The sequence below is a fragment of the Hippopotamus amphibius genome, chromosome 7 (assembly GCF_030028045.1).
Source record: "Hippopotamus amphibius kiboko isolate mHipAmp2 chromosome 7, mHipAmp2.hap2, whole genome shotgun sequence".
Classification (NCBI taxonomy): domain Eukaryota; kingdom Metazoa; phylum Chordata; class Mammalia; order Artiodactyla; family Hippopotamidae; genus Hippopotamus; species Hippopotamus amphibius.
Window position 1 is genome coordinate 44,078,394 of NC_080192.1, and position 15,744 is coordinate 44,094,137.

The 15,744-nt window shown below is 35.9% G+C and overlaps 1 pseudogene; it reads left to right on the plus strand.

Annotated features, from left to right (window-relative positions):
- Window positions 1–1,087: 1,087 nt before the first annotated feature.
- LOC130857603 (26S proteasome regulatory subunit 10B-like) lies at window positions 1,088–2,268 on the plus strand (annotated as a pseudogene).
- The last annotated feature ends 13,476 nt before the right edge of the window (window positions 2,269–15,744 follow it).

Sequence of the window (15,744 nt, forward strand, 5' to 3'; positions counted from 1 at the left end):
AAAGGCCTCACATGACTGAGGCAATTATCTTTGTTTACTTCCTGGTTCTGAGTTGAGCAGGTGTGGATTTGAGCTGGGGGTGGAGAGCAAAACAGCCCTGGGGGCAGGAGACCTCTCTCAAAAGGATTAAGGGTCTGTGCCCCACCCGTGTTGGCCCCTCTGCAACTGTGCCTGTCTTAGGTTGTTCCTCCCCTGAGGAATCTTACCCGTCTCTGGCTAACCAGTCATCCTCCAGGGCCAAACACGGTGATATAAGGAAGGCTCTATGCACCACCCCTGTTGGCCCCTCTGTGGCTGTGCCTGTCTTAGGTTGTTCCTCCTCTGAGGAATCTTACCCGTCTTTGGCTAACCAGCCATCCCTCAGGACCAAACAGGGTGATATTAGTCTCCACGCCCCGCACCCTCAGCTCCTCCACTGCTCAAGCAGGACATTCTGAATCCCATCGCTCGGCCCGCATACTTCAACATTTTCAATGTTTCAAAAAGGTTCCAGAATGTCTTCCCACAATTCTGTACTATAAACACACCCAGATAGCCGGAAATACTTCTTATGTTATTTCTCAGGATTTTCATTTTTCGATGCAGCCATCAGAATTTATCTCCAGATCACCATGACAGTAAATTGTCTTTCTTCAAGTGTCCAACCAAATAATCAAGGAAGCTTACAAAAAACATAATTTACTGGCATGTGGGCATAAAACTAACCTAGAAAGCTTATGTGCTTTTTTTTTTATAAAGATAAAACTCTGGCAAATATAATGTCTCATGGAGTCATACAATATTAGACCAGTAATTTTCCTTCAGAGAAATGTGGTCAGAGTATTGGTTAGTTGGCTTAACCAAGTGGACCAGCTATTCAATGGCCGCACTCTACCTAAAACTCATGTCTTTAAGCATGCAGCCCTCTGCAGTTTTACTCACAGGATGGCACTTCTATAACTATTTATTTCATTCTATCCAAATCCCTGAGATATTTAGAAAATATTTTTCTCCTATAATTTAGGAGTATAGGAGAAATGCAAAATGAGTAATTTTGAGATAGGTTAACAGTTCCTTACAAGCAGTAAAATATACTATATTGGAGCAGCGGCTTCTCATCATGGCAGACCCTAGAGCTAAGGCGCTTCAGGATTACTGCAAGAAGCTGCTGGAGCACAAGGAGATCGACGGCCATCTCAAGGAGTTAAGGGAACAATTAAAAGATCTTACCAAGCAGTATGAAGTCTGAAAATGATCTGAAGGCCCTACAAAGTGTTGGACAGATTGTGGATGAAGTACTTAAGCAATTAACTGAAGAAAAATTCATTGTTAAAGCTACAAATGGACCAAGATATGTTGTGGGTTGTCATCAACAGCTTGACAAGAGTAAGCTGAAGCCAGGAACAAGAGTTGCTCTGGATGTGATTACACTAACTCTCGTGAGGTATATGCCAGGAGAGGTAGATCCACTGGTTTACAACATGTCTCATGAGGACCTTGGGAATGTTTCTTATTCTGAGATTGAAGGGCTATCAGAACAGATTCGGGAATTAAGAGAGGTAATAGAATTACCTCTTACAAACCCAGAATTATTCCAGTGTGTAGGAATAATACCTCCCAAAGGCTGTTTGTTATACGGACCACCAGGTACAGGAAAAACACTCTTGGCACGAACTGTTGCTAGCCAGCTGGATTGCAGTTTCTTAAAGGTTGTATCTAGTTCTATTGTAGACAAATACATTGGTGAAAGCGCTCGTTTGATCAGAGAAATGTTTAATTAATGCCAGGGACCATCAGCCATGCATAATTTTTATGGATGAAATAGATGCTATTGGTGGTCGTTGGTTTCCTGAGGGTACTTCAGCTGATAGAGAGATTCAGAGATCTCTGATGGAGCTACTGAATCAAATGGATGGATTTGATACTCTACATGGAGTTAAAATGATCATGGCTACCAACAGACCGGATACACTGGATCCTGCTTTGCTTCATCCAGGCAGATTAGATAGAAAAATACATATTGATTTACCAAACGAACATGCAAGGTTAGATATATTGAAAATCCATGCAGGCCCCATTACAAAGCATGGGGAAATAGATTATGAAGCAATTGTGAAGCTTTCAGGCGGCTGTAATGTAGCAGACCTGAGAAATGTTTGTACTGAAGCAGGTATGTTTGCAGTTTGTGCTGATCATGATTTTGTAGTACAGGAAGACTTTATGAAAGCAGTCAGAAAAGTGGCTGATTCTAAGAAGCTAGAGTCTAAGTTGGACTACAAACCTGGGTAATTTACTGTAAGGTTTTTGATGGCTGCATGACATATTGGCTTAATGTAAAAATAAAGTTAAGGAAAATAATGTATGTATTGGCAATGATCTTATGAAAAGCATATGAATAAAATATGTATGAATAACATAAAAATTAGTAATTCAGTAATTCTACTTTTAAGAAATATGGAAGAAATTTGTATGTTTGTTAATGTTGCATTTATTGCAGCAAAAGTTATAAAAGTGTGTTGAAGCTTTTTGTATTTGCTGTGTGAGTATTTCATAAAAATGGTTTGAGATAGTAGTACCAGAGAGCATTTCTTATGACTTATTTTTTATCATTTGTTTTCCTCATCCTAAAAAGTTTAATAAAATCTGTTTGATTCAGTTCTCCTAAAAAAAAATACTATATTGAACACTTTTTTCTAAAAGTTCATTTATATTCTGTTCCATCTTCTCTAATCTAGCATCAAGCACATTGATAATTTACACTTCATCCTCTAAGAACAAACTTCTAAAATCATGTGGTAATTTGATTTTTGTAATTAGACAGCAAGACCATTCATAATTTTCAGGATAATTTTATGTATAAATCCTGAAATCACAAAAACAAAGCAATCAATATATTTATCTATATTAATTTTTTTTTCTTTTTTTTTACCCAAATGTATGTTCTCCATAGTCTCATTAATGCTTACATTCATAAAAATATTGGAGGCTTTATATTCTTTTAGATTTTAAAACTTAGTTCACATGTTGGAACTAATACTTTTAGAAACTTCTGATTAGTTTCTTGCAACTTATGAGGATTGATATCTTGAGGCAAAGAAGCATTGTGTCTTAAACACTTCTCCATTGAGAAGTGATCTTTTAAAAGCCTGTTATCCTCTCCACTGACCTGAGAAACCTGTTTACAGCGCTGCATTCAAGAGTGAGGATAGATTAATAGATTCGATATTTTTTTCCTTTTTTGGAATGCAGTTTTAACTCCTATTTTCCAGACATTGGAGCTGTTTAAGATCATTGGTGACCTTAGATTTTCACTTGAAAATATAATTGTTTGAAATTGTACCTTAATTCATTATATCTAATTTAATGTACATTCAAAACACAGTGTGGGGAAAAGTAGACCCATTAATAATTGCATTAAATCATTCAAGAATTTAGAGACAGTTTTAATAATTTTGTAAGTTTTCAGAGTTTATCCTTTTTAAATTTTTTTTATTTATTTTTATTTTTTATTTTTTTTAGCTCTTTATAGGAATATAATTGCTTTACACTCTTGTACCAGTTTTTGAGGTACACCAAAGTCAATCAGCTGTATTTATACACATATCCCCATATTCCCTCCCTCCCGCAACTTCCCCCCATCCTTTTTTTAAATGACACATGTAATTGGATTAATTACTTATAATAGAAATCTAGGAGCAAATGCTACTCTATGTTTAGAAGACTATAAAATGCCCTTATACATAAAATATGTGAAATATGGATTACTAATAAAACCACCTTCATTACTAATGTCTTGAGATAACCAGCATTAATATTTTGTTTCATAGATCAAAAATGTTTCTGAATAATCATATTTTTAATGAGCAAGGGGTAGTATGCTTTATACTGTTTTGTAACATGATTTTTCCTTAAAAAATAATTGACATAAAATGTACAACACCAAGAGTAATCCCTAATGTAAACTATGAACTTGAAGTGATAATGATGTGTCAGTGTAGATTCATCTATTACAACAAAAGTACAACTCAGGATGTTGATAGTGGGAAGGCCATGCATGTGTGGGAACAGAGAGAATATGGGAACTACATACTTTTCATTCAATTTTTCTCTGCACTTAAAACTGCTCTCAAAAGTAAAGTCCATACAAACATATACATATGTGTGTGTGTATATGTGTGTGTGTATATATACACACACACATATACATACGTACGTAGAGAGAAAGAGGAAATGAAAGATCATCCTATGTTCAATAATTACATGTTGAATAATTATTATAATATTTAACAATGGTTTCTTTAAACAAATGTATTTTATTTGTATACATATGTGCATCACTGCAATGAACATACCTATATCTAAGACAAATTCCCAGACATAAAACTTTTGAGTCAGGGAACTGCACATTCCAAATACTTTGATTTATGTTGCTTCATTCCTTCTATGATATTTAGTCTTAGTTCATTTTTGTCTCAATTTAAGACTTATGATACATCATGCTATTTTAATTTGCACTGTTATGATTATTTATGAGATTGAACACATTTTTATACATCCCATCCATTCGTTTATCCATTCTTTCAACTAAAATTTCAGGTTCAAATATATGAATGGTAATATACTAGGTCCTATATACCCAGCCACAAACAAAAGAAACATAAACTCTTGTCTTTTATGGAACTTACATTATACAAAGGGAGAAACACTGTTTTAAAAAAAGAGTAAGCAAAATATGTTATGCTAATGATTGACATGCACAAAAGAGAAAAATGCAGCATAGAAGGGAAATGCTTGGATGTGTAGGGAATTTAACATAGATGGTTAGAGAAGACTCATAGATGTTATGACAATTGAACAGAGATTTAAGGCATCTGGTGGCTTAATAACCCAAGTGGTAAGAAGTGTTCATGTTTTGGTATGTTTAAAGGTAGACTGATGAGATTTGTTGACAAGTGGATAAGGATATGAGGGGTGAAAGAAAGAATCAAGGATAAATACAAGGTTCTTTGGTCTAAGCAACTGGAAGGAGAGAATCACCATTTTTAATAAGAAAGAAAGTGGTGAAAGCAAGTATGTGAAGAAAAATTTGGATTTAAGCATATTACATTCTAATGCCTATTAGATATGAAATGGAAAGGTCATCAAGTCATTTAAATATGTGAGTCTGAAAGTCAGTGGGAGATAGTCTAGACTGAAGATACACAGTTGGAGATCTTTTGATATATCAATGACAATGAAAACCATCAGCCTGTATGAAAACATAGAGAGAATGAAAATAGATAAAGGAGAGAAGAGGAACAAGGACTGAATTTTAGGATGCTACCACCATTTAGAGTTTGGAGAGATACTGAAGGTGACAGAATAAAGTGAAATAAAGCAAAGTGGAATTGTGCAGCCAAGAAAGTCCTACATGGAAGAAAAAATGAAGGTGGTGTTTTATAAATGAGGGAGTGATCAACTGGATCAAATGCCACCAGTAGGTCAAGTAAAATAAATTTTGGCATAAAATAAAACATTAGGCTTAGTGTTATAGTAGCTGATATGCAGTTTCATTGGAGCAATAAGACTAGACTGGGTCAAAGAAATAAAGATAGAAGAGAAACTAGAGAATAGTGACTATAAATAACTCTTTCAGAAGATTTTCTATAGAAGAAACCAGAATAATGGAGCAGTATCTTAACCAAAAGATATAAGGCTTCTAAAAAAAGATAGTTTTAAGATGGGAGAGAATACAGTGTATTTGTATGGTGATGGACATAAACCTGTTGGAGGCAGGCATTTGATGATGTAGGAGATAGAGAGGAGAATTAATGGAGCTACTGGGCAAGAGAAAGGTGGTAATTGCACTATCTAGGAAGTATATATTCTTCCTTTCACCCAGTAATTTCAAGTGTGTGTGTGTGTGTGTGTGTGTGTGTGTGTGTGTGAATAACAGCAACAACACAAAGCAACCTAGAAACAACCTGAATTTACATTCAACAGATGAGTGGATGAATAAATTGTGGTACATTCATACAATGGAACACAGAAAGAAATGAAAAATGGCAAATTGCAGCTACACACATCATTGTGGGTGAATTTCAAAATCACAAGTTTGAGTGAAAATATGTCATTGACATATACACAAAATACAATTTCATTTATAGCAATGTAACAAAAAATGAGCAAAACTAAATATCACTTATTTTACATATATGTGTGTTAAAACATTTTAAAAAAAAGTGGGAGTTAATTTTCACAAAATTCAGAATTGCCTGTCTCTGGCAGGAAGACAAATATAATCAGAGAAGGACCCGTGAGCAGCCCTGAAGATTATTTGGTGTTTATTTACCTTGGTTGAAACATAGAAATGTCAATTTTATTATTTTTCTTCATATTGGATCTATATGCCGCATATAATTTTTTCTATTTCATTTCTTACAATTTTTGATATAAATATATTTCTAGTACATTAAGATCTTTTTTCCCTTTATATCAAGACTCCCTTGAATTATGTGATTTTGATATATTTTGACATCTGGCAAGTTGGTCATAATTTTTTCCACATTTAACTTTAACTCAGGAAATTCCCTTTTTATTCCGTTATCCTTTTTTATCTTACTTTATTGTTGCATCTCTATTTTCTTTGAGAGGATGGTATCTTTTTTAAACATACACACTTCCCAAACCTCTCTGTATACAAAGTCTTACCCTTTTACTTTGCAGGTTAGTTTTGGTATTCCACATTTTGTGTTGATTTGTTATTTTTTTATCTTCATTTATCCTGAATGTTGTTTTTGTCTTTATTTAACCTGGTCTAGAGTCACAGTAAATTATTGATAATGAATTTCTATTATTTCCATTATTAACTGATTAGAATTTCTATTTCTATTCTCCTCTTGGAGTTCTGAAGACAATTATAATTTCACAATTAAATTCTTATTGTGAAGAAATAAAATAAGTAATACATATAAAGCAAAATTCTTCCTGAACCATGTACTTCTCCAATAGTTGCCCTTCCCCCAGGGGCTATGAATATTTTCTCTTAAAATTAATCTATTAATATACTGAAAATTTTATTTATTTATTTATTTATTTATTTATTTATTGGTTGTTCATTGCTGCACAGGCTTTCTCTAGTTGTGGCAAGCGGGGGCTGTTCTTTGTTGCGCTGTGCGGGCTTCTTATTGCGGTGGCTTCTGTTGTCACAGAGCACTGACTCTAGGGGCCCAGGCTTCAGTAGTTGTGACTTGTGGGCTCAGTAGTTGTGGCTCCCAGGCTCTAGAGTGCAGGCTCAGTAGTTGTGGTGCACAGGCTTAGCTGCTCCGTGGCATATGGGATCTTCCTGGACCAGGAACTGAACCTGTGTCCCCTGCATTGTCAGGCAGATTCTTAACCACTGCTCCACCAAGGAAGTCCCAACTTAAAGAATTTAAGCAAGAAGTTGTTTTTCAAAATTGATGACTAAATTCCAAAAACCAGTATATAAAATGTGGATTTTTATATTTATTTATATATGGCTACTTTATGAAAGTATCTCGTTCATTTTGAGTCTCTATTTCTGGGTATATAATCTTATTCTCTATTGATAATGATACTTTTTCTCAGTGTAATTATTAACAGTTTTAGATTTGTTTCGTGCCTTGAGTCTTTTTTAATAACACAGGTAGACCCCATCCTTGTTGCATCTCCTGTTTTAGTAATTTGCCATTAAATAATGTTGTTGGTAATTGTCTTAAGATGATTTATTTGATCATTTTTATTATACAATGATGATTATTATGATGATAACAACAGATAACATATATATAGAAGTCCTAACAAAATGTCATATACTAATATAAGTATTTTACATGCATTATCTCACTTCATTTTTTTAACCTTCCAATGGCATAATGCAGAACTTAAGAGTACTGAAGACTGACCAGGTTACTTAGCTAGTCAGTGGTGAGATGGAACTTAAACTTAGTCTGTATAAATACAAATAGCTCACAATCTTACTTAAGAAGTTACTATGCTATTTATCTAATAATATTTTTAAAAGATCCAAAACAGTATCAGAGTAGTGAATCAAATATCAAAGCATTTAAGTACTTCAAAATGTTAACAATTCAAATAACATGTAATAAAGTGTAAATAAATTATTTTTTAAAACAAGAACAAGATTAGTTGAACTTTCTTCCCTTTTTTCACTCTTTTTCTGCTGTGTTTCTCTGTCTCACTTAAATTACACTTCCATAAAACAGAGTTATAAACCTTTGGAGTAGATGAAGTCTATAACCTTTGAGCTGAGTTCATTGCCTTGCCTGTGGGCCATTGTATATTTGACCACCACCTGTATTTTGATTACAGTACATGGTGACTTAAAGTTCTGGGCTTGTTTTGTTTTGTATACAAGTTATTTTAGGGTTCCACTTTTGCAAATATTCAAGCCTTAATCTTCTCCTTCATCCTACTAATTTAACACTTTTTTTCCATGGGACCAAAGCTGCATTTATTTATATCCCACAATATTTCCTGGCTAGAAAGCAAGGCAAAGACTAAAACCCAACCCCCTTTCCCGGCATCCAGTGTGCAAATAAAATAAATTAGTTGGCCTTTGTATACTTTCTCTAATATACATTCCTGTTGGTGTCTGTTTTGTTTACTTTTTTAACCAGTTTTTCCTGAAAAGTTGCATGTGGGAGGCAACGTAGTCTCATCTATAATAGACAGAACAGTAGACCCAAGCAACGGTGGCCTAAAACCCCAGAAAACACAAGCATTTTCTCGAGTTTTGGGACAAAAAGACCAGGAAAGCCTGTTTACTTTCAAAAACAAAAAGTAAACTAAACCAGGAAATAGAGCCAGTGGTGGAAGAGGTGAGATGAGAGCTCATTAATTTAGGAGTCTGACAAGCTGAAGTGTAAGCACAGCTTCATCCATATCAGTTATGTGATTTTTTTCTGAGAATTACTAGATTCTGAGTCAAGCATCTTCATGTTCAAAATGAGGACAATTCAACCTTGGGAATAGTATTTAGATTAGCTATAAATATAAAAAGCTACCATATATCTGGCACATAGTACATAGTGAGCCATGATTAAGTGCTATCTTTTATAATTGACAAGTCTATGTACTTGAAATAAATCTTCAGGGCATGCACAACATAATGAAATCATGAGACCATATAGGAGTATAAGAAAGGCTGAAGTTGCAGTGGCAGTGAAGCCAGAGGCAATGGCCAAGGTCCAGCTGGCTCCATGGGATGCATACGGTCCCTGTGGTACTATATTGGCTGTGCCTCGCCTGCCTTGGCTATTGCTCAAGATCCGTTCTCTAGCTTTCCTACTTATGCTATCTATGGTTGAAACCCTTCCAAAAAAAGTCCATTTCTGCTTAATTTGTTTCTATTATTTGTAGCTGCAAACCATGACTAGTACTGTATAGAAATTGGAGTGGTTTCTAAGAACAGACTTTCAAGGACAGAGAAATCTGGGCTCTGTCTCTGGCACAGGTGAGGCTCAAGATAGTCAAGATTCAATTTAGCACTAAAAGGTAGAGATTTGCAATTCCACAGCGTTCAGCAAAGAACAAATGATCTAATCTATTTCTGTGGTCACATGAAATAAAGGACCCACTGTGAAACAGTCATTGGGGTCTGTGTGGCAACTGCCATAATCTATATGAAGGGCACAAGGAAAAAAATAATCATTTCCTTCACACGTAATAAGAAAGAGAATGGCTAGATCAGATTTCTAAATTCTCAGCTCAAGTAAAGATTGAAATTCAAGCCCCATGCCTAGAACCAAGGAATCTCCATAAGAAAAGCTAACATTTTTTCCAGGAGGTTATCAGATTACAAAATGAAACAATTTCTCAGCCTCCTTTGGTCTCTTTTGTGAAATTTAAGAGATTTGTGGAGAAGCAGTTGAACACTGATAATTGGAAAGGGGATCTAGAGGAGATTAAGGAGACTCAGAGTATTCTGAAACCCAAATCAGTTTCTCTCTCCTGTTGGAAAGATTGTTCTGCTGGCTTGAAGATTCTGTGACAACCTTGGCTGATGGAGTTTCTTTGAAAAGAGAAGCCATTTCTCCAAATGCCTTCCACTTTTCATCCCTTTTGTCTCTAGCTAATAACTCCAGATTTTACCAGGAGACACATTCAAAAAAAAGAAACAGAAATCTAGAAGAAGAAGTCCTATAACTCTAAAATAACTATGATATTTTAGTAACTTGACAAAATCCCATGAGATATAATTAAGGGTGAATTCTGAGGGTGCTAGGTCAATGCAAGACAAACACATTTTTCAATGTTTTGTTTTGTTTTCCATTTCAACTGGACTAGAACTAAAACTCCAGTGGTGTGGTAATAAAAAACCATAGTTATCAGGGCCATGGCAGCAATACCAGCACCAGCAACAACAATCGTTACTAATCTAAACTCTGTGCTCCAGTAGTACTGTCCTCTCTCTGCCTTGTTCTCCAGGCTCCTTCCTGAACCCAACCATCCCATTAATTCTGTGACCCACCTGATTAGACTTCTGAGATGTTTCTTTTGGTATAAGTTAACCAGTGTTTGTATCCGACTAGTACAGATGTCAATAATATTAAGCTCTATTAATAATTCTTAGAATGCTGTCACATAAATGTATTGTGTTATTATGAACAATAATGAGTAAAAATTTTAAAATGACAATCAAGATGCATTTTGAATTTGCTAGTATGTAATTGATTATAGAATAGATCTTACATAAACATTCAACAAGGAAAAAATAAATTATTCTATTGCCATTATTAATCTCTTACCTCACTTCAGTTATTATGGAATTAGATCCAGGATTTATTTGCACAGTTAAAATTTTGATTATAATTTTTCATAATAATAGGCAAGGTTGCTCAGAATCAGTGTTCTATAATATCAATAAAAGATACTGCCTAACACTAGAGAAAATATTTTAAGTTCCACATGGTACCCTAAGAAATGTGGTTAATAATTTGCTTGATACTTAATTTCCTAGTAATCTATTAGAGCATCCTGCAAATACCTAAAGTTACCAGGATCATAATTTCAAGCTGACATCATTAATCACAAATGTCTATATAAGGATGTTTAGATGCTTGGAGACCATTCTCAACATGTGGGTATGTGTGAGAAGGGGCTTTCCCTACAACACTGACACAAACAAGGCTCCAGACATCAGCTCAGTGTTCTACAATTCAGCTCAATTCTGACACTATCCAGCCGGAGATACCATTAGATCCAACACGTCAAGGGTTCAGCCTCACAAGACTGCCCTTTACCCCCTTTAAACACCAGTCATAATCCCAGGTCATCACAGGTGCTTCTGACCAACAGGCTATATAGATCAGAGGTTGCAACAACTGAGAATGCTTCCCATTCAGGATGCCAGGTTTTTACCTGTACTTCTGAATTCAGCAAACCCATTTACTCACTAAATTACTAGTTTATTATGAAAGGATATAACTCAGGAATAACCAGATGGAAGAGATGCAGAGGACAAGATATGGGGAAAAGTCACAGAGCTTCTATGCCCTCTCCAGGCACCATTTTCCCTGCATCTCCAAACCAGAAGCTCACCAAACCCTGACCTTGGTTGGGTTTTTTGTTCATAGTTATGATTGATTAAATTTTTGGCCACTGGTATTTGATTCAACCTCTGGGTCCTCTCTGCTCTGCCCTTCCTGGAGGTTGAGGGGTGGGACTGAAAGTTCCAACCAACCAATCACATGGCTATTTCTCCTGGCAGTCAGCCCCCATCCTTAGATGGGGTACAAAATTCACCTCATTAACATAAAAAAGATACCTTCATATCACTCATCACTTAGGAAATTTGAAGGGTTTTAAGAGCTCTGTGCCAGAAACAGGGAGGAAGAGCAAATACATTTTTTTGTTGTTATAAATCACAATATTATGAGATGGTCCAAGATGGCAGAATAGAAGGACGTGCATTCACTCCCTCTTGCAATAGCACTGGAATTACAACTAACACCTGAACAATCATCGACACAAACATGGGAACTCACCAAAAAAAAAAAAAAATAAATAAATAAATAAATAAATAAATAAATAAACCCATAACCAGAGACAAAGGAGAAGCTGCAATGAGACAGTAGGAGGGGCACAATCATGATAAAATCAAATCCCATAACCATGGTGGGAGACTTACAAACTGGAGAACAGTTATACCATAGAAGTCCACCCACTGGAGTGAGGGTTCTGAGCCCCATGTCAGGCTTCCCAACCTGGGCATCTGGCAACGGGAGAAGGAAACCCCAGAGAATCAGACTTTGAAGGCCAGTGGGATTTGATTGCAGGGCCTCCACAGGACTGGGGGAAATAGAGATTCCACTCTTAGAGGGCACACAAAAAGTAGAGTGCACACCAGGACCCAGGGGGAAGGAACAGAGACCCCTTAGGAGACTGAACCAGACCTACCTGCTGGTGTTGGAGGGTTGCCTTCAGAGGTGGGGGGGCAGCTATGGCTCACCATGGGGACAGGGACACTGGTGGCATGGGCTCTGGGAAGTGTTCATTGGTATGAACCCAAATGGAGTCTGTCATTAGACCTGCCAAACAGCCTGTAAGCCCCCAGTGCTGGGTTTCTTCAGGCAAAACAACCAACAGGGTGGGAAAACAGCCCCACCCATTGGCAGACAAGTGGATTAAAATTTTACTGAGCTCCACCCACCAAAGCAACACCCAGCCCTACCCACCATCAGTCCCTCCCATCAGGAAGTATGCATAAGCCTCTTAGATAGCATCCTACACAAGAGGGCAGGCAGCAGTATCAGCAGTATTTTCTTCTGTGGAACTGAAAAACACAGCCACAGAAAGGTACAGAAAATGAAAAGGCAGAGGACTTTGTACCAGATGAAAGGACAAGATAAAACCGCTGTAAAAACAATGAAATGAAGTGGAGATAGGCTCACTTCCAGAAAAAGAATTCAGAATAATGATGGTGAAATGATCCAGGACTTTGAAAAAAGACTGGATGCAAAGATCAAAAAGATAAAAGAAAAGTTTAAAAAAGACCCAGAAGGATTAAAGAACAAACAGAGATAAGCAATACAATAATTAAAATGAAAAATACACTAGAAGGAACAAATAGCAGATTAACTGAGGCAGAAAAATGAAAAAGTGACCTGGAAGACAGAATGGTGAAAATCACTGATGCGGAACAGAATAAAGAGAAAACAATGAAGACAAATGAAGACAGCCTAAGAGACCTCTAGGACAATGTTAAATGTACCAACATTCACATTATAGGTGTCCCAGAAGGAGAAGAGAGAGAGAAAGAAGAGATTATAATCGAAAACTTCCTTAACATGGGGAAGGAAATAGCCACACAAGTCCAGAGAGCACAGAGTCCCAGGCAGGATAAACCCAAGGAGAAACACGCCAAGACACATAGTAGTCAAAATGATAAAAATTAAAGACAAAGAAAAATTATTAAGAGCAGCAAGGGAAAAATGACAAATAATATACAAGGGAACTCCCATAAGGGTAACAGCTGATTTCTCAGCAGAAATTCTGCAAGCCAGAAGGGAGTGGCATGATATATTTCAAGTGATGAAAGGGAAGAACCTACAACCAAGAATACTCTACCCAGCAAGGATCTCATTCAGATTTGACAGAGAAATCAAAAGCTTTACAGACAAGCAACAGCTAAGAGAATTCAGCACCACCAAACCAGCCCTACAACAAATGGTAAAGGAACTTCTCTAAGGGGGAAACACAAGAGAAGAAAAAGACCTACAAAAACAAAAACAAAACAATTAAGAAAATGGTAATAGGAACATACATATCAATAATTACCTTGAATATAAATGGACTAAATGCTCCAACCAAAAGAGACAGGCCAGCTGAATGGATACAAAATCAAGACCCATATATATGCTGTCTACAAGAGACCCACTTCAAAGCTAGGGACACATACAGACTGAAAGTGAGGGGATGGAAAAAGGTATTCTAAGCAAATGGAAATCAAAAGAAAGCTGAAGTAGCAATACTCATATCAGATAAAATAGACTTTACAATAAAAAATGTTGCAAGAGACAAGAAAGGACACTACATAATGATCAAGGGATCAATCCAAGAAGAGGAGATAACAATTATAAATATATATGCACCCCCATATAGGAACACCTCAATACACAAGGCAAATGCTAACAAGTATAAAAGAGGAAATTGACAGTAACACAATCATAGTGGGGGACTTTAACACCCCACTTACACCAATGGACAGATCAGACAGAAAATTAATAAGGAAACACAAGCTTTAAATGACACAATAAACCAGCTAGGTTTAACAGATATCTATAGGACATTACATCTAAAAACAGCAGATTACACTTTCTTCTCAAGTGCACATGGGACATTCTCCAGGATAGATAACATTTTGGGTCACAAATCAAGCCTTGGTAAATTTAAGAAAATTGAAATCATATCCAGCATATTTTCCAACCACAATGCTATGAGATTAGAAATCAATTACAGGAAAAAAACTAAAAAACACAAACACATGGAGGCTAAACAATATGCTCCTAAATAACCAAGAGATTACTAAAGAAATCAAAGAGGACATCAAAAAATACCTAGAGACAAATGACAATGAAAATATAACAATCCAAAACCTATGGGATGCAGCAAATGCAGTTCTAAGAGGGAAGTTATAGCAATACAATCCTACCTCAAGAAACAAGAAAAATCCCAAATAAAAAATTAACCTTATACCTAAAGAAACTAAAGAAGAGCAAAAAACCCCCAAAATTAATAGAAGGAGAGGAATCATAAACATCAGAGCAGAAATAAATGAAATAGAAAAAAAGAAAACAATAGCAAAAATCAATAAAACTAAAAGCTGGTTCCTTGAGAAGATACAAAATTAATAAACCTTTAGCAAGACTTATTGAGAAAAAGAGGGAGAGTACTCAAATCAATAAAATCAGAAATGAAACAGGAGAAGTTACAATGCACACCACAGAAATAAAAAGCACCATAAGAAACTACTACAAGCAAGTATATGCCAATAAAATGGACAACCTGGCTGAAAATGACAGATTCACAGAAAGGTATAAACTTTCGAAACTGAATCAGGAATATATAGAAGACATGAACAGAATAATCAAGTAATGAAACTGTGATTAAAAATCTCCCAACAAACAAAAGTCCAGGACCAGAGGGCTTCAGGTGAATTCTATCAAACATTTAGAGAAGGGCTAACACCCATCCTTCTGAAACTCTTCCAAAAAATTACAGAGGAAGGAACGAACACTCCCAAACTCATTCTATGAGGCCACCATCACCCTGATACCAAAACCAGAAAAAGATACTACAAAAAAAGAAAATTACAGACCAATATCACTGATGAATTTAGATGCAAAAATCCTCAACAAAATACTAGCCAGCAGAATCCAACAACACATTAAAAGATTATACATCATGATCAAGTGGGGTTTATCCTTGCAATGCAAGGATTCTTCAATATATGCAAATCAATCAATGTGATACACCATGTTAACAAACTGAAGGATAAAAATCACATGATCATCTCAATAGATGCATGAAAAGCTTTTGACAAAATTCAACACCCATTTATGATAAAAACTCTCCAGAAGATGGGCATAGAGGGAACCTACCTCAACATAATAAAGGCCATATACGACAAACCCACAGCAAACATCATTCTTAATAGTGAAAAACTGGAAGCATTCCCTCTAAGATCAGGAACAAGACAAGGATATTCACTCTCTCCACTACTATTCAACATAGTTTTGGAAG